This window comes from Eptatretus burgeri, chromosome 4 (assembly GCF_056783735.1).
Source record: "Eptatretus burgeri isolate ZD-2024b chromosome 4, Ebu_testis_v1, whole genome shotgun sequence".
NCBI classification, from domain to species: domain Eukaryota; kingdom Metazoa; phylum Chordata; class Myxini; order Myxiniformes; family Myxinidae; genus Eptatretus; species Eptatretus burgeri.
In genome coordinates, this window is record NC_140964.1 from 10930049 (window position 1) to 10942548 (window position 12500).

Below are 12500 nucleotides of genomic sequence, written 5' to 3' on the forward strand. Positions count from 1 at the left end.
GACACACACACATACACACCAACAAACAAAGTTAAGCCTTGACTATTCAGTTGAGGATTCTGTGTTTGGGGTTCACAGATCTAAGAACGTCCCCCTTGACACACATTATATACTGTTATACACCTCGGACTTGGCCCTCGAGTGTCCACAACGGTGTATAGTAGGAGGGAGTGAAGCGCCAACCTATTGCTCCCATTGCACACACACACACACACAAACAAAAGTTAAGCCTTGACTATTCAGTTGAGGATTCTGTGTTTGGGGTTCACAGATCTAAGAACGTCCCCCTTGACACACATTATATACTGTTATACACCTCGGACTTGTCCCTCTAGTGTCCACAAAGGTGTATTATATGCTTAGTTTTGTCTTTTGTAATTCCTGTGAATAAAATGAACCTAAAATCTCTTCCCCTTCCAAATCATATATTTTATAAGTCCAAGGAACTGTATCTATTACATCAACAATTTTAAAAAGTTCTTTCGTCCATCGTTCAGTAAAACCCTTTTCAAAATGAGATTTCCACCTATATATTCTTACGATATCACCAACTTTGAACTTAGGTTTTCTGACATTAATCTCTTTTTCATATTTTAATTTTGTAAATGTTTCTGATGGCTTCATATTCGTTGACGTGTGAATCGTGTCATTATACTTATCCACAATATCCTGAATAAAAGATAACCATTGTTGTGAACCGAGTTGTGTGAATTTTTTATATAGTCTCTCTTTTAAGGTACGATTAAAACGTTCAACAACAACTGCCTTCCCTTCATTAAAGGTACTGTATAATGTAATACTGTTATTTTTTAAAAAATTCATAAATGTCTTGTTATAAAACTCTCTACCCTCATCAGTCCACAATTTCTTAGGTTTTCTCTTACTTTTATTAAATATCTGTTGAAAAGCTAACACAAGAGTATTACCTGTTTTGTTTTTTAAAGGGACAACCCACGCATATCTACTCCTCAAATCAATAACGGTTAAAGCATACTTGTACCCCTTATCATTATTGAGTTCAATCAAATCAGCAGACCAGATATAATCAACTTCCTTGGAATAAACTTTCCTTCTCTGAAACTTTGTGAATATTGGTTTATGTAATTCATCAGCTAATTGCTCTTCAGTCTTAATGGCATCATTAGAGCCTATAAGTTTTTTGAATTTCCAAGTCCAAGTTTCAATTTAGCACTAATCATCTTCTTCACGATGAACCTATCAACTTTTTCTCTCAAGGTTGGATTTTGTATCAGAGACAAATTATATAACATTTCTCTATCGGCTTCATGCTTTTCTTCCAACGTTGTGGTATTCCCATAATCAATATCGTGTCTCATGCACACTTCATCAACTCTATTGATTGGTTTACTCCAGGATTTAGGATTGTCTGCCTCATCTAATCTTTTATCCAAGTTTGTGCCTGGACCACAGAAAGAATACCCTGGAAGATGTAATTCCCCTGGTATTCCAGTAGTTGTAAATTTACTTCCTGATAAAAACTTTTGTATATCTCCTCCGAGTTTGTGTTTGGAGATAAATTGATTTTTTTGAACCACACACCGAACATATACCTTTTTGTATAACCCTGTTATTTTTACTTTTAATATATGAAATATTTTTAGTATTAGTTTTCTTTTTACATTTGAGACAATAACTCATTTATTTATGAGAAAAATTTCTGCAGAGTGCAAAAACCTTTTTAGTTTCCAACATGCACATTTGAATCTTAATTTTTAAAACATAAAGAATCCTTAGAAATGCCTTCACTCTCTCCTCCATTTATTTAAGAAAAAACTTGAATTAAAATACATGTCTTCTCGATGTCGATAGTCTTGTCGAAAGTATTGCAAATAGACTTTTTAATTCTTTGTATTCCTCCCTGGTGAGATAAGTTAATTTCTTTAATACCTCTATTCTTTTTTGAATCTCACTGGTTTCCATATTTTGATATGTATTCATTCTCTCTCTTTCCTCCCTCTCTCTCTTCTCTCTTTCCTCCTTCTCTCTCTCCTCCTCCTCCTTTTCCTCCTCTTCCCTCTCTTCTTCAACTCCTTCCTCATCCCTTACTATACTTGAATCGTTTACACCCCATAGAATATTATACATATATTCATCAGGATTTCTTGTTATTCCTGTATCCAAAATAATTTTTTTACAACAGGATACCAATAAAATTTCTTTTGAATTTCTAAAAGAGCCTTACCTTTTCTTAACCTTATAATTTTTTCATTATTTAACATTCTAATTAAATCTAAAGTTGTTGGTTTATCAACATCAGCATAATGCCAATCTTTTATTGAAAATACCTCATTCTTATGTTGTAGAACATATTTATTAAAATACCGAATACCCTTTTCTTGAAGGTATGCTTGAACACAGAAATGATAATTTTCTTGAAGCCTTCTTGCTGTCATTTATGTATTAGAAATATATGTTAGAATAATATTATGGCACGAAACACCTCCCCATCTTCCCATCGTTAAATCATTTTGTATTTCCTTACTTATTATATATAATCCTGTTTTTTCTGTTTTCATGAGATAAACAAGGGCAAAACCATTATTATATTTACCCTTATTAAATTCTTTTATTTGTTGTTTACTAATCGTGGCTCCACAAAACTCATTCTCGATACCAAGTGGATAATATTCTTCCTTACGAGACTGATTTAATTGTTCCAGGTCTTCGAGGTTAATTTTAAATGACCAATTATACCCTAAATCATTCATATCATACCCCCATTGTTCTATTCTCATACAAACGATACGCCCTTCTTTATAAAAATTTATTTTAATTCGAACTGTGAATTCTGTATGACCTGGAGATAATATCAACACTTCTGTATCTTTAGAATACACAGCCGTTTTATTTAAGTATATATATTGTGATAAATCGCTTAATCTCACCAAGTCATTCGCGTCAGTCGGGCTTGGATAATTTTTTAATTTATAAGCATTTTTCATGTTAATATTTTTGTTTATATTATATTTATATCGTTCAGCCTGTGCCTTTGTATAATAATTTGATAAATCAATATCCAGTTCTTGAGATACACCAAAGATAGAACCATCTTTACCAACATAAGTCATTTATATTAGATTAAAAATAATATCATAAAATTTTTTATTTTTGTTGAGTTGAAATAACACATATAGACATAATTGACCACAACACTTGGAATTTAATTCTTGGACTTGAAATGTTTGATAAACACCATTCTGTAAGAATTTTATGACTTCAACAGGTGGTGGAAGACCAAAACTATCAAAATAATATTTGTCTTGACTATTAAAAATACAAACCCAATGAGAACCGTTCCCATCATTATCTTCTAAGTTCATAATAATATTCTTTGTATGTTTCGACACATTTGTTAATTCATCTCTCATACAAATAACCACATTATGAATTTTTAATTTCTTACAATATTTGACAAGTTGTAAATTTGATGTTGTATTCTTTCCAAATTCTTTCAACCACTCATCAATGCTCATTTATTTATTAGAAAGATATAATCCATTACCTCTTTTCGTTAATTTTACACCTGCTTGTGCTATAGAAGAAAGCATATCTCCAACTAACAATCTCGCTTTATCAGGCAGACCTTCAAGTTTTTCAGCAAAATCTACAATTACACCACTTCCACTAATTTGTTTCTCCAACTCTTTGTTATGTCTTTCCAATTCTTTTTGAGCCTGGAGTTGAGCCTTCCTTTCGTTGGCAGTTTTGACCGCTGTTGAAATACCACCCGTCAATGCTCCAACCGCACTTAAACCAGCAAATAAAGGAATTAGAAATGGGAGAAATCCTCCACTCGTCTCTCTTATTGAATATTTTTTCAACATTGGTTTTGTCATTTTAATTTTAAGTGAGCCAGTGTCATTCAAGATTTTAACCTGTTCTCTTGTGAGCAAAACATCAATTCTTACTGCTCCTTTTCTCTGAATTGTATTAACGTTAATCGTACAAGGCTTTTGATTTTGAACACAAGATGATAGTTTATGAAGATTGATTTGATTAACATATACCCCAGTTGGTACTTTGCCACTCATTTATTTAACAAAAAAATTATGTGAGACTAATCATCACACCATTATCTGTATTAATCTGCAATTCTGTTTCTTCCAAAAGCAAACAATATGTATCAACTTCTTCACTCTCTCCTCTTTCAATGTATAGGGAAGTATCCACTCGATTAGACTTTATAGTTTCTTTTTGAGCGCTCAGGTCAAACGTATAGATTGTATACAAACTTTTAAATGCTGTCATATCCAAAATAGGTTCTTTATTTCCATTACTTTCACACACCTTTTGGTAAGACTTGTATGCTTCAGCAAAATCATTCTTTTCCCAATTAATTTCCAATCTATCTCGTGGATAAAATGTTCCATCTAGAGAAACGCGAAGTTGTTTCACCTTAGCATTATCAGTCAATGCATTATTCTTATCAGTCGCAGTATCACCATCTGGCTTTTTAAAAATCATCCACAGATATCGTGGCTTTCCTTCCAGAACACCCAAATTCCACGTGTAAGTAGTTTGATTGAGTTTAACGTGTTGACATCTTCTTTTGAGGTATGATACACTGAGTGGTTTTTTTGAGTTAAGTCTTCGATTCAACATCTCTTCTGTTTTAAGATTAGGAGTATATTCACTGATATACCAACTCATCTCCTCAATTACAAATTTATTCTGATCACCAAAAGCATTACCAACACCAAAAAGCAATCTATTTTCATTATCATTCCTTTGTAGTTGAAATCTAATTTTAAGACCATACAGAACTTTATCATAATCACAAAATCCAAATATACCTTTAAGAGGAACTGCCACAGTAAAACTATTTTCTGCTTTTGTATCATCATTATACATTCCTTTCCTTTGAGTATACCCAGGGTCTGTGTTTGTTCCCGTTGACATATCAGGAATAAAACCTTCGACAGACCCCTTTCCCATTCTATCACTGAATGTATAGAGTGTAAATTTCATCATTTCAGATACAGCAGAGACATAATCAACCGCTTCAACTTCTTGTGTTCCAATATACAATCGCACACTATCAAACATTTTCCAGAAGAAATCATTTACAAGTGTAGCGTTTGTGTTATTCCCAGCCTTAGTGAATTTAAATTTACACAACAAGAAACTTTCGGAGAGATTCAAATAGGTTTGTTGATTATTTATTTCAAAACTTTTTGTACCATTTGTATTCCAGTCTGTTCCAGTTATTGCATTTACCTTGAAGTAATCTTCTTTTTTAGTGGAGTTTGAGATAATAATAGTATCATCCAAATCATAGATACTATCAATTGCTTCCATACTTGTATTTATTTAGGAAAAAGATGTTAAAACTTTTGAAACCCTGATCCAAGTATTTGAATTATTTTCTGTCGTTCTTGGGGGGACAACTGAGTTTTACCTTTCTTAATTTCTTTTATTGCTTGTAATTTATGAGATTCTTTCTGAGCATCTTTTATACTCTTTACAGCACCTGCTACATTTCCCACAGCAGAAGCAGTTGAACCAATTAGGTCTTTATGTTTAAGAATAGTTGAACCAATACCCATGAGAGTATCAATTATCCCATCTCCTCTAAATTGATGTCCGACACCCCTTTGTCTCTTAGGTTTATAGTATCCTCTACCAAGATACATACCTTCACCCTTGTAGTACGGGGAAAGGAACATCCCATCCCCTGTAATTATTTTATATTTTCCCAACTCGTGCTTCCTCACAATAACCATCGTATTTATTTATTGAAAAACTTCACGTAGGTGAATTCTGATGGATATAACTTCTCCATTAAAAGAGATCACACGATTATCTTGGTCGGTTATCCTAAAATTTACTCTGTGTATGGTTTTTCCTGACACAGGTAGATAAACCAAATTTTTAGGCTCCATATTGAATTTATAACCAATTGGGGTTGAGTATGCGCTGAATGAAAATATTGTATTTGTTTTTAATCCATCATTATAAGCACCATCAATCAAATCACAGTGAATTAACACCGAATTTATTCCTGAGGATATTTGAATGACATTATCACTGTAAAACGTCCCATTAGTTTCAATCTTTTTTGAGGAGAAACCTAATAACTCCCTAAATGAATTATCAATTGTGAAATCAACCTTGTAGTTATTTTTAACTTTAATCGTTGATTTTGAAGTATGTTTTTGAATGTTTATAACAATATTTTTTGGTTCATCACCCTGTTCTTTCATAAGACGAGCAATTTCGGAAGATATTTGAGAAATCTCGTATGCTCCGGGTGAGACTGTTATCGTTTTGTATCCACTTCCCGGATTATAACTAAACTTGTCATTTTTCTCGGTTATATTAAATAAGGTATTATAAGTCTCCATGGACAATAAAGATGCCTCATATTCTTTTGTTGTGTCAAGTTGTAGTGGGTATGGGAATGAAGATGTGTGGTCGCTTGTTGTGAAATTAAAACTCAGGATTGTGCTTCTCATCTTATTTAATATGAGATAAAATGTCTTTATATTGAGATTTATTAATTATTTTCATGTTCATCAACTGGTCTAAAATGGCTGATGCTTCATTAAAACAATTGTTATTTCCAGCCTTCTTACTGCCGAACAACAATAACAGTCTATTAACTAATTGCGATGGGTCATTTGGAAGAAAACTAATACCTGAACCAAGGATACTTAAAGCCTGAATAATGTGTTTCTCCTTCTCATTCTTCCTACTTTTACCAGAAAGAATAACCTTATAATTTAGAGTGTTCAGCAAATCAATATATACTCTATCATCATTATTTTCCATATCCAATGGTTTATCAATATACTTTGATTCATCCCTCACAGTTGAACCTTGTCTTCCATCTTTTGTGAGAAGAAACATTAATCTCGGAGTTAGTTTAACAGGGGTTGAGCAGAACTTAAGAACCTTAATTCATCATTAAATATCAATACCTTTTCTTGAACAAGATGAAATATTGCTGGTTGTTCTGTTGGAATGAGTCCTGCTTTGGTTTTTGAATCCGCTGAATATTCATTGTTTTGAACAGCATTCACAATATAATCAGGGGGTTGATTAATCTCTTCCAGTTGTTGAAATAAACCTTCATCATCATATTCTAATTCTCCTAAATGCTCTAATTCTTCCTCCGTCATTTGACTGAAATCTTTTAACATTTGAAGCTTTCTAGGAGTATATTCTACTGTGGGAACTGTGGAAACATCTTTCATTTTTCTTGGGAAGTTTTTAAAAGTGGTTTAAAAAATTTCTCTTGTTTTTTTTCAAATGCTTCTTCGCCCGTTAGTTTCTGTCTGCGTTTCTTCTTTATGTCTTCCTGTTGTTTTACAACTTTTGAAACCAACTCTTGATGTTCCTTAAATCTTCTTGCTCTTTCTTTTGTATCCATTTATTTATTGTAAAATATCATTTAATGAATTGTAAAGATCAACAGGGAAATTTTCCTTTTCTTCATCATTCAAGTAGATGTGTTCAAATAAATCCTTTTCTTTAAATATTTCATCAAATTCTTTATTAACATTAATGCGAGTTGTAATTTCTTCTTCACTAATCCTTGCATCTCTGCTTTTCATACGTTTGTGTTGAGTTTCTTCATCAACATCAAAACCGAATGATAAAATCTTCACTCCGCTCAGATATTTAATAATTTGTCTCGTTCCTTCTGGATTAGTTTCTAATATCCCAACACCACCAGATTTTAGTTTCTTTAACTCACTCTTACAATGTGAATATTTTGTTGTACCAAGAGAAACCTCCTCAAATATTTGTCCTTCATTCCTCAATCGCATATGTTCCTCCACTGAAATATAGTGATAATCTTCACCTTTTACTTCTCCAGGTCTTATTGCTCTAGTTGTTGTTGATACAATGCGTATCACGGGGTGTTTTTTAAGTAAATTTACAATATTCTCATTTGTACTACACAAGAACCTTGATTTATGAAAGTTTTTTCCAGAAGCAGATTTACCCACAAGATTTATAATAATAGTTGTCATTTATATATGTAATTGTTTATAAAACAAAAAATATATCCCTTAATATCTCATCTTGTTTCACAACAATATATTTATATTTTTCAGTCGTGTGCTTCATATAATCCTCAAATTTCTTTTTACTACATAATGTAGAACAATTATCTCTCCAAAAATTATTGATATCTATTGAATTTAACTTGAATAAAATAAAAGTATTAGCATTGTTTCTGATGGAACGACGAGGAAGTTGAAAGTACGATTGACTAAGATAAATACAATTACAAGAAGAATGTCTCCCTCTTGTGTAGTAGCTGTCCATTACCGTTTGGTTTCTCTCATTAACACAATCATCAAAGATAACGAGGTTCTTTTTTGATTTATCCAAATCTTGGGGAGACGGTATATCATCCGTATTATCACTAAGAATACAAGTTATAAGATTTGATTTCTTTTTACATCTCTGTGTATCACAAAATAGTTGAATTATATCTTCAATGTTATAATCATTTAGGTTTTTTTGACGTTTAAATAAACCTATTATATCTTCTTTTTGAAGACCAGCATTAAAACCTTGTGAGAGTAGTTGATACTCTGGTTGAAAACTCGACTTTGTGAAAATTATTAAATTATCATAATCTAAAAAGTTGGGAGTGAGGAGCATTTTTAAAAGTAAGCAGGTTTTTCCACATCCACTTGAACCAACTATGAGACATCTTAATGAATTTGGGAGATTTTTATGGTTGTTAAATTTTATCTTATTTTCCCAAATAGGTAAAAAATCATTCATTTATATATTTGAAAAACAGGTTATTTAATTTATTATTGGCTTTTTTAGAAACTCTATATTTTATCCTAAGTTCAGGTTTAATTTCAAGATAATCCATTATTTTATTTATACAATATCTTGTGTTGATATTTCCCTGAAAATTACATCCATGAATAATATACAACAACAATCCTTTGAACATTTCTCTTATACGTTCAGTTTCTTCCCTTGTAAGGAAAGGTGTGTTATCATCCTCATACTTTACATTCATTTCTCTAATCAATCTTGTAAAGTAATTCATTTTTGGTGTAAATCTAAAAGAATTATTTTCCTTTTTATATTTTTTATTATCATTAATTAGAAGATAATCACAGAATATACATTGTTTATAGGCTTTTGACTCTGTGTTTAATCCCTGTCTTTCACACGCAGGACAATTCTCAAATTTGTCATATGGAGAATCAGGAAAGTCTAGCATATTTATAAAGTAAAACTTTACTTAAACTGAAATTCATCTATACTTTTAGTTGTATATTACCATCGATATCGATATACTTTTTTTCATTATCAGATTCAACGACAACATTTTTTATATTAAAGGTAATTTTAAAATTATCGTTAACTACTATTGAACGAAATGTCATTTCACCTGATATATTAACATCCTTTATTTCATCAAGATTTACATCTTTAGGGTTGTTGAAAAAAATACAAATTTCTCCTTGCATATTACAGATGGTCTTATCTTTTCTTTCTAAAGCTTCATCCATAAGGTTTTTGTTCTTTGATACTTTTTCTTGTTTCATTGCTTTTTCTAGTTTTGAATATATTACTAGAAGGAGAGGAGAAACTTTTGTTAGAGATACTTTAATTGATGTTCTACCAGGTATACTAAAAGCCCTTCCACTGAAGGAAATTGAAGAACTCATATTATTTACCATAATAGTTTTTATCCAATAGTTGTTATATTTATCTTTGTTCAATTTTACATCCTTGACATATTTCTCAGTATCTTTAACAGATGAAGAGATTGATTGAAACTTGTCTTTTGTGTCTTGAAACATTGTATTTATTAAGTGAAAAAGTTGGAGGATAAAATGTTTTTAAGCACAGATTCACCTATAAATTAAACGAAATTTTCATCAAGAAAATTTTAGTTTAAGCAAAGTTTTATTCTATAAATATGGTGAATACAACGTACTGCGATGTTTGTAATCACGAATATAAACATTATAGAAAACACCTCCGAACCAACAAACACACATTTAATCTATTTCATCAAATATCTCCTCTTGAGTTGGAAAGAAAACATTGTGATATCTGTTCAAAGGATGTTTTGAAGAGTAGTTATAATCAACATCTTCAATCACAAAAACACAAGAAAAATGAGTTTAAAGTAAAGGGAGACTATTATATTAAAAACACTGATGAGGCATTTAAAGGGCATATAAAAATAAGGATTTTTCAATTTGGAGAACCCGGTCCATCATCAATAGCTGAATCAATTGAAATAGTGAAACCCGATGTTGAAAAATTTATTAAAAAGACATTAAAAGAAATAAAAACTTTAAAGTTTTATATGGGAGTGAAAATGAATATGAAAAGACAAGATGAAGAACAAACTCCTTATATGAGAACAGATCTTCATTTTATAACATCATTTCAAGATTTTTTGAATAGTGGGGTTTATGAAGAACTATCAAGACAAGAGGAGGATGTTGATAATACAGTGGTAGGAAGTGGATTCAATATTAAAAAAATCATCTTTTTAGATATACACATTCTAAAAATCAAACCCTCTTAAAGCTTCTTCTTATATTGAATTACCAAAAGAAATAAAACTAAAGAAGGCAGTTGTTAATATTAAGAACAATGATAATAAATGTTTTCTCTGGTCTGTTCTTGCTCACTTACATCCATCAAAATGTAATTCAGAAAGAGTAAAACAATATATGAAATATGAGAATACCTTGGACATTAAAGATTTTAAATTCCCAATGCCATTAACAGATATTCCTAAATTTGAGAAAAAGAATAATCTTTCTATTAATGTATATGGATTAACGGATACAAACAAAGTTCAAATATTAAAAATTTCAAACAACTATAAAAATGAAGAAACACACATTGACCTTTTATATTTTAGTGTTGGAAAGAATTCACATTACACATACATCAATAATTTATCAAGATTAATCTCTTCTCAGGTATTCAGAACAGCAAACAAAATATATCCTTGTAAGCGATGTCTTAATTCATTTCATACAAAAGAACGATTAGAACAACATTCAAAATATTGTAGTAATCATAAATCAGCTGTAATTACAATGCCTAAACCTGGTGAAAAGATTTATTTTGAAGATTATAATAAATCTATCATGCACCCATTTGTGATATACGCTGATTTTGAATGTATCCTTAAAAAGATAAATACTGCTTCTCCTAATCCAAAAGAACCATATACAAATAAATATCAAAAACATATTCCTTGTGGTTTTTGTTATTATATCAAATCATCTGTTGGAGAAAAGTATAACAAACTTGAACATTATCGTGGAAAAAATGCTTCACAAGAGTTTGTAAAACGATTAGAAAAGGATTGTATAAGACTCACTAAATTAATGAAAGAAACAAATGAACCGATGAAATTAACCAAAGAAGAAAAAATTAGAATTTAGAATGAACAATATCTGTCATATTTGTGAGGGGAAATTAAGGAGTCTAAAGTTAGAGACCATTGTCATCTTACTGGTAAATATAGAGGTCCCGCTCATTCCTGTTGTAATCTTAATTATAAATTACCTTCTTTTATTCCAGTCTTTCTTCACAACAGCGCCAACTATGATACACATCTATTTATAAATGAACTTTCAAAAACACCAGGGAATATTTCTGCCATAACAAACACAAGTCAAAAGTATATTTCATTTTCAAAAATGATATTCACAAAACCTATAACTCGTATTAGGTTTTTAGATTCTTACAAGTTTATGGGAACACCACTAGCCTACCTCGCATCAAATCTAAGCTCCACAGACTCTTTTCCAAATCTTAATTCATTCTTTCCAAAAGAGGAAATTCTCACTAAAGAGGAAATTCAGATTAAAGAGAGAATTCAAAGTAAAGAGGAAATTCCAACTGAAGATGAAATTCTAATTATAAAGAAAATTCGAACTAAAGAGGAAATTCAGATTAAAGATGAAATTCTGATTAAAGAAGGAATTCTTACGAGAGAGGAAATTCAAACAAGGAATGAAATTCAAAGTAAAGAGAAAATTCTTACAAGTAAGGGAATTTATCCTTATGATTATATGGATTCATTTATGAGATTTAAAGAAACACAACTTCCTTCAAAAGAAAGTTTCTATAATAACCTTTATGAAGAAGAGATAAGTGATAAGGAATATAAACACGCACAAGAAATATGGAAAATATTTAAGATAAAGAACCTTGGAGAATATCACGATTTATATCTAAAAACAGATGTTTTATTGTTAGCTGATGTGTTTGAAGCTTTTAGATCACTCTGTCATAATAAAAATTGTTATGGATTAGATCCTGCCCACTATTTCACAGCTCCTGGTTTAGCTTGGAGTGCAATGTTGAAAATGACAAAACAAGATATAGATTTAATCAGTGATGTGGATATGCTTTTGATGATTGAGAAGTCCAAGAGAGGTGGAATATCACAAGTATGTTCAAAAAGATATGCTAAAGCAAATAATAAATATCTCCCAAATTATGATAGTGAAAAA

General features: G+C 30.8%; 1 protein-coding gene across 1 annotated transcript in view; it reads right to left on the reverse strand.

Annotated features, from left to right (window-relative positions):
- Nucleotides 1-12500, reverse strand: part of LOC147027470 (uncharacterized) — a 97003-nt gene that overhangs the window by 48981 nt on the left and 35522 nt on the right. The window lies entirely within an intron of this gene.